At 44.4% G+C, this 6,569-nt stretch overlaps 1 protein-coding gene across 1 annotated transcript in view; it reads left to right on the top strand.

Annotated features, from left to right (window-relative positions):
• Positions 1–2,104: 2,104 nt before the first annotated feature.
• CNTN3 (contactin 3) overlaps positions 2,105–6,569 on the top strand; it is a 395,354-nt gene continuing 390,889 nt past the window's right edge. The window contains exon 1 of the mRNA XM_043443181.1: positions 2,105–2,460. The gene's annotated coding sequence lies outside the window, so the exon portion shown is untranslated. The remainder of the gene's footprint in view (positions 2,461–6,569) is intronic.

The raw sequence follows: 6,569 nt of genomic DNA, 5'->3' as shown, positions 1-6,569 counted from the left end.
TAGATTTCTCTCCCTCTAATTTAAAGCAACTTCTGTCTTTTTCCCGTTATTTTGCTGCCTGGGGCCAGTTCCCCCTCCTTGATAAAAATGCTCTTCCCTTCCCATTAGACAGGGTCTATGTTTATGTATATATGAGAAGGAAAATGCATTGTGAGACATCAACTTGAAAATATTAAGAGAAGAGGCACTCCTGTGATGAATGTGGGCCTGGCAGTAATTGCACCTGCTAGGTGAAGGCATGAACATAATTTGCATGGAAAGTTTTCTCAGTTTCTTCCAGAATACACCAGTTCTGCCCAATAAAACATGTTGTCACACTCAGGGGGTTTGCCAACATGTTCCCAGATTGCAAGCAAAAAGATTATTTACAGTAACCAATAACAACTGAAACGACCATAAACCACCGTTGGGTACCTGTTCTATTTTTTCTTTTGCTAAGTAGAGAGACCTTAAGGAGCCCAAATTTACTGCAATTTAATTCTGATGAGGAAAAGCACATTATTTTTATTTATAGTAGTGAGCTCTATCTATGCTTGCCTCCCCTCTTTTGAAACATAAATAATTCCATCTTCTTTTTTTTTTATTCAGTCATTTCTTTGACAGGGAAGAATAGTTTTCCTGATAAAGTGAGAGACAGGGTTAAAGTGGCCATGATCAAAGTTACCCAGTATATCCCAGGACCCTGCTGTGTGCTCAAGGGGAACAGAGGCACAGCTGCCCAAATGGTTCTGGGGGAACACTGCCTCACTTTGAAGCAGTTTCTTTCTGCCAGCAGGCAGGACTGGAGCCGTGCGTGGGGGCTTCACTGAAGGGAGCAGTGCCCTGCATCTTACTGACTGACCTGTTGTCTTGTATACCTCCTGAAGGAGTTTTCCAAAAGCTTGAATTCCTTTCTGAGTTGTAGGGGACTAAACAGAAACACATATTTCTGGGAGAAAGAAGCAAAAATGAGAAAGAACAGTCAAGCAGCCATTTTCCTTAAACCCCCTCTCAGATCTTTTTGGCCCAGGTCACTGCCCTTGACTGGAGGTTGTGTTCCTCCGACAGTAGGGATCAGAGAGAGGAAGGGACAGGAGAGGAGACAGGGCCCTTTTAAGTGTAATGGGAAAAAAAAAAAAAAAGAGTAGATTTTTTTTTAACTATAAAGGAAAGCAAATTTATGCTACATTTTAAAAACAATGTCGAATAATTATAAAATTCAGTCCCAGTTTCAGTTTTACTCACAAGGACTCTTGTTATCAGTATCTTGGGACATCCTTCCAGAAATGGTGAAGGCATAAATATGCATGCACACATGTATTATGAACAAAAAACTGGAAATACTTTTCCTGAACCCTTTTTCTCCTAGTAATACCTCTTGAAGGTCATTTCATGCCAGTATTGGTATATATACTTCCCTCTCTGTAGTTGCTTTATTATATTTTACATCCTATGCCTCCACTATGTTTTAACTAGCTATTCTCCTAATCATGGTAGGCTGTTTCCTACAGTTTTTCAATTAGAAGTAAAGCTACACTGAGCAACCCTTGCACAGGTAGGGAAGTTAGTGTAGTCTAGCTGTTCAAAGCACGGGGCTTAAGACTTCAGTAGGCTTTCATTCAAGGCCAGGTTCTCCAAACACTGTCTGTTATTTAAGAAAATAAAGGTGATAAGATCTACCTCACAGGATGCTTGTAAAAAGACACCGCCCCCCCCCCCCCAAGAGGGCTCAATGACTCAATGAAGCCTTAGTCAAATTATTTCCTAATCACTAAAGCAGGGAGTAATAATAGATCCAGGGAGTAATAATAGATCCAGGGGTGCTCTGGGGACAAGCAATAACTAATTCACTTCAACCGCGCAGTCTACTACCTGGCACAGAGAGAACCCTTAGTATATTACTGACTTCAATATTAAAATTGTGCATCTTTGTGCACTTGTAGGAGCGGAGCAGCAGAAACCCCCTACCCCTACCTTTAACCCCGCGCTCCCTGGAGCCCAACTGTGCGCGCACGAGGCCACCCAGTGGTGACGCGCTGAGCGCCTCCGCCCTCCGGCGCCGCGCCCAGCGCCCTGCGGCGGGCGAACGCACGCGGGCGCACGCGGCCCGAGCGCTGGGCGACGCGGGGTCCGGCGGGGCGCAGCGGGGCGAGCCGGTGGCGCGAGGCGCGGGACCTCGTTGGCTGTTCCGCAGCGCTCCCCGCCCCTCCCGCCCGCGCGTCTCCCCTCCTTCCCGCGCCCGCGCGGAGAGGCGGAGGCGCAGGCAGCGCTTGCTCGGCGCCGGCAGCAGCCACAGCAGCCTGGCGCGCGGTGGCGGCGGCTGTCGGGCGGGCGCCGTGGGCTCGGCTGGGAACAGCGCGGGCCGGGACACTGCGGCGGCGGCGGCTCGCGCGGGCGCGCACTGCTGCCCAGCGGGCCCGGGCTGTCGGTGGCAGGCAAGTTGGCGGGGCCGGCGCCTGGTCAGCTAGCTGCAGGGACCAGGTAGGTTCTGGCATGCCCGGCTCCTCGCGCCGGTCCGGGTACTGGGATAAGCCATCCGCTGGGGCAAACTTTCCTCACTGGCTTTTTGGCTCCTCAGCCCCAAAGTTTGTTTGCTGTGAAATACATCCGAAGGGTCGAGAATAAGAGCTGCCTCTCCTGGCTGCTTTGCTTTAGGGGGTTTATTTTGCCTTTTCTCGGGGGAGGATTGATTTCCGGATAGGAAGACGCCGCATCCTTGGCAGGAGCGTGGCGAAAAGCGAGGTGGGTTCCCCTCGCTTATCCTTTACTGAGCGGTTTTGGCCAGTGAAAGTTGGGAGGAAAAGTTGTGAACCATGAGGGTGCGGAGGAAGAACCCCAGGTCCATGGTGCAGAGAGTGGAAATGGGAAACCCTTTTTTTTTTTTTGCCAGAACCCTCCTTCCTGGCTTCCAGCTCTGAACAAGCCTGGGTGGAGGATGCTTCTATTAGCAATCAAGTTTTCCAGCTGCATTCTGTTTCCACTTTCAAATCTGCAGTCTTGGACGGAATCCTCCGTTGCGTTCATTTGCCAGGTTTTCTCTGATGGGCAGTGATCCAGTGTAATTGAGATTGGCCGCTCGTCTTTGGATGCTTCTCAGTTCTCTGAGGAGCCCTGCGAAGCTCACCAAGCGGGTACCAGAATATTGAGATCAGAAAACTAGGAAGTGCTAACCGGGCGCTCCAAGTCATAGCACCTTAGGGGATTTTTTTTTTTTTTTGGTTTGCTCGATATGAACAGCTTCTGGGCTCTGCTTGTGCAAAGCTCCACAGCTCACCAGTCCTATCCTTCCCTATTTCGTATTTGTTTATTGATTTACAACACGGAGATGCGCCCAGAGGAATGATTTAATAACAAACGGTGCCCGCTATGGGAAGGAGAGCAAATCTCCGTTCTGAGCCTAAGGGAGGGATACAGACAGAGCTCTGGGAAAGGGGTGGCTAAATCTGTTCCTCTCAAACCAAGATGTGGGGAAACACAGCTAGAGAAAGCAACAGACAGGAGATCTGTCATGTGCAGGAGGGAGGTCAGAAACCCCAGCTCATATGGTGACTAGCTAAATCCAGAAATAATTTAAAGATGATTAAGCAAGAATAACTGGGGGGAAAAAAAGTAGGAAGACTGTGAGTGCTGTGGTCTCTGTCTACCCCCACAGAGATGAATATCACACCAGCTGAAAAAGAATCCTGATCTGTAAATAGATTAAAAACAGGAATTAATCAGAACAATGAATCAGCCCTTCTGAGATTGAAAGCAGGAGTAATTGCTTTTGAAACAGCTATTATGTCTCAATATTGAAGTCAAATGTGTTACTTTTGCCTTGTTAGCCCCTGTTTACAAACAGTAACAGGACTTTGGCTGCTGTAACCTGGCATCTGAGTTTGTGCTTTTAACCCTTTGTGGGTCAAGGTACAGGGACGAAGTTATCTGGGGTTAATATCCATATCCATTTGAACCGTGCTTGCAAAATGCCTACTATGTGCCAATTACTGAGTGCAGTAAGACAGGTTCTCCCAAGCATTGTTCATAAAAGATGTCTGATAGGTTCAGGTTTCTTAATGAGAAGACTGCAAATTATAAAATTAGGGGCTTCAGGGATTACTCATGTTTGAATGGTTGCTTGTAATCAGTTGAGAGTCAACATGTGGTTTGAGGACCCCGGAAAGGATCCATGTCCATCAGGAACATAGAGCAAAATGCTGCACATTTGTTTTTACACGAGTGGTGGGATTGAATACATATGCATGGGCCTCCTGTCTAAAGATGGGCTATCGGAGGCATTGAGTGGCTAATTGATTTGCAGCAGAATAGATTCAGGCACTGCCTGCCTCAGCAGACAATAACATTCAGCCCCATGCCCTACTTGCTGTGTGGATGTCATTAATGTAAGCCTGAAGACATGAAGGCATTAAGTTCATTTCTGCAGGAGAACGCTAACTTTTAAATATCCTTTACAACACAAACAGATAGCCCTTCAAATGGGAGCAAAACATTTAATAGGACCAAAGTGCTGAGCAATTTCAACTCGAGCAAAAGATTAGCTGCGGACAACAAGCTGTGGCCTTTCGGTTGCTGATTTATGTTCAATTTTATCACTGTCACATTTCATATATGCCTAGTTATTACAAAATAATAACCTCTTGGCTCTGCTGGCAAGGTATGTCTTTCTCTTTTATAAGTTCCTAACTCCTTCTCATCCATTTAGTGCACATTTTCCAGCTTTGTTTTTACTGCATAATTTAAGTGTCCAACTTGAAGTTCTCATTAACTCTTAATATGTTTTGTGCTGAAATAGTATATAGATATAATTGCCCCTTTCAAGCTACCAGATCTATATATAGCTCCGTGTATTGTAGCAATGTCACCAAACAGAGAAGCTCTATTTTCCAGTTACCAGTTATTAAGTTGTTAGCAGTAAGGTAATGTTATCTTATGCATTAGGAGATATGCAGATGGCAAGAGGATTTATTGATGCTATGCATGTTTGTCTGCCATCTCTGATTTAATCGTTACCAGTCCAGCTTTAATAACCCTTCTGATCTTAGGGAGGTACTTTGCTTCCCTGATGATGCGCATCTCTGAGGTGCTCCTATGGTTTTATGAGTCACTTAATGCTATTGGGCTATTCCTTTCTTACGCTTGATAATAATGCATTGGATAATACCCTTTTTTGCAAAGATGTTTGGCAGTAATTAGCATGCTGCAGCCACAGAATATTTAAGATAGGACACTGCTTGACATTGATGGGTTACAGATCTCAGTCTCAGATCTAATTTGTATAAAAAATTCAGAATTGAGTATTGGATCATGTGTGTGAAATGACTTTTGTGTCCACTCCCTGCAAGTGTTCTTTGCCCCTTAGTCCCTTTCCCCATTGCAGCTCAGTATGTCTCCTAAACACGATGGAATATCCCTTTTGAAAATTTGCTGCAGGAGAAATGCACTTTCTCTTTGAAACTTTGTATGCCAAGTTTCAATCCACAGTACAGTTTTATTTCCCCCCCTTTTTATGTACATGTTATAAACAAGAAATAAGGCTTTGTAATAGAAGTGCTGGCAGAACTTTATTGCATCTCAAACAGCTCTGCTACTTGGAATGTAAATATTTGTAGAATCTTTACTGTTCAAGAAGCTGCCTTGCAAAAAAGTGAGAAGAAATGACTATTTTATTAAGTAGGATAAAATAATTCAGAAGGTATGCATATTCCTTATGGCAGACGTATTGACATTTTAAGAAATAGATTATGTATGTTATAGCAACTCCATAGCACTCTCTTAGGTGCCTTTAGAACTCAGACTATAAATTTTCTGTGTTCTAAAATAGAACAGATTTGTTTTTCTAAATCGTGACTCTGAATGCCTTGCAAATGTTAAGAGATGAGCTCGGTAATTCAAAAAGCACTTTGATTATATTGCCGATAAATGAGCCTGACAGTATACTATTTTTAATAGAATAAAGAATTATTGAGATCACAATACTTGAAAAACTCTTATTTTGGGAACTAGTGCAACTCAGTTCTCATGTGTGCTTTTGATTATAACTCTGAAACATTTCTCCGATTTGCCCACTTCCCTCCAGTCATAGCATCTTACTCCAACTCACCATCTTCTCTCCTGAGACAACCACACTGGCTTCCCTGCCTTCTTTCTTGATTCTTTCCCCAAATTCTTCTCACACAGCTGTCAGGGCAGTGTTTTTCTTTCTTCAATGTAAATTAAATTAGTACTCCTCTCCTCCAAGCACTTAGATGGCTTTCTGTGGTGTTCAGAGCTATTTGTGATAAGAGAGTCCTGTAGGATTCAAACACTACCAGTAAGAACTTACTAGGCTTTATTTTTTATGTCCCTGGTTTTGTTGACCTCTTTCCTGCCTTAGGGCTTCATCTGTCCCTTTGTCTGGTAGCTCTCTTTAGCCTTTGCCCCCAAACACACAGACACATGAAGACACGCACACACACACACTCTGAAGATTTTGCCTGATGCTCGTTCCTCAGGTCACAGTTCAAATACCAATTTCTAAGAGAGGGCTCTCTTTCATTTCCTTTCTTCTCTAAATTAGGGCACCTCTGTTAGTCTTTTTCTGTTCATATCCT

Source organism: Cervus canadensis, chromosome 22 (assembly GCF_019320065.1).
Source record: "Cervus canadensis isolate Bull #8, Minnesota chromosome 22, ASM1932006v1, whole genome shotgun sequence".
In the NCBI taxonomy this organism is placed as follows: Eukaryota; Metazoa; Chordata; class Mammalia; order Artiodactyla; family Cervidae; genus Cervus; species Cervus canadensis.
This window is presented reverse-complemented; position numbering and strand designations above follow the sequence as displayed.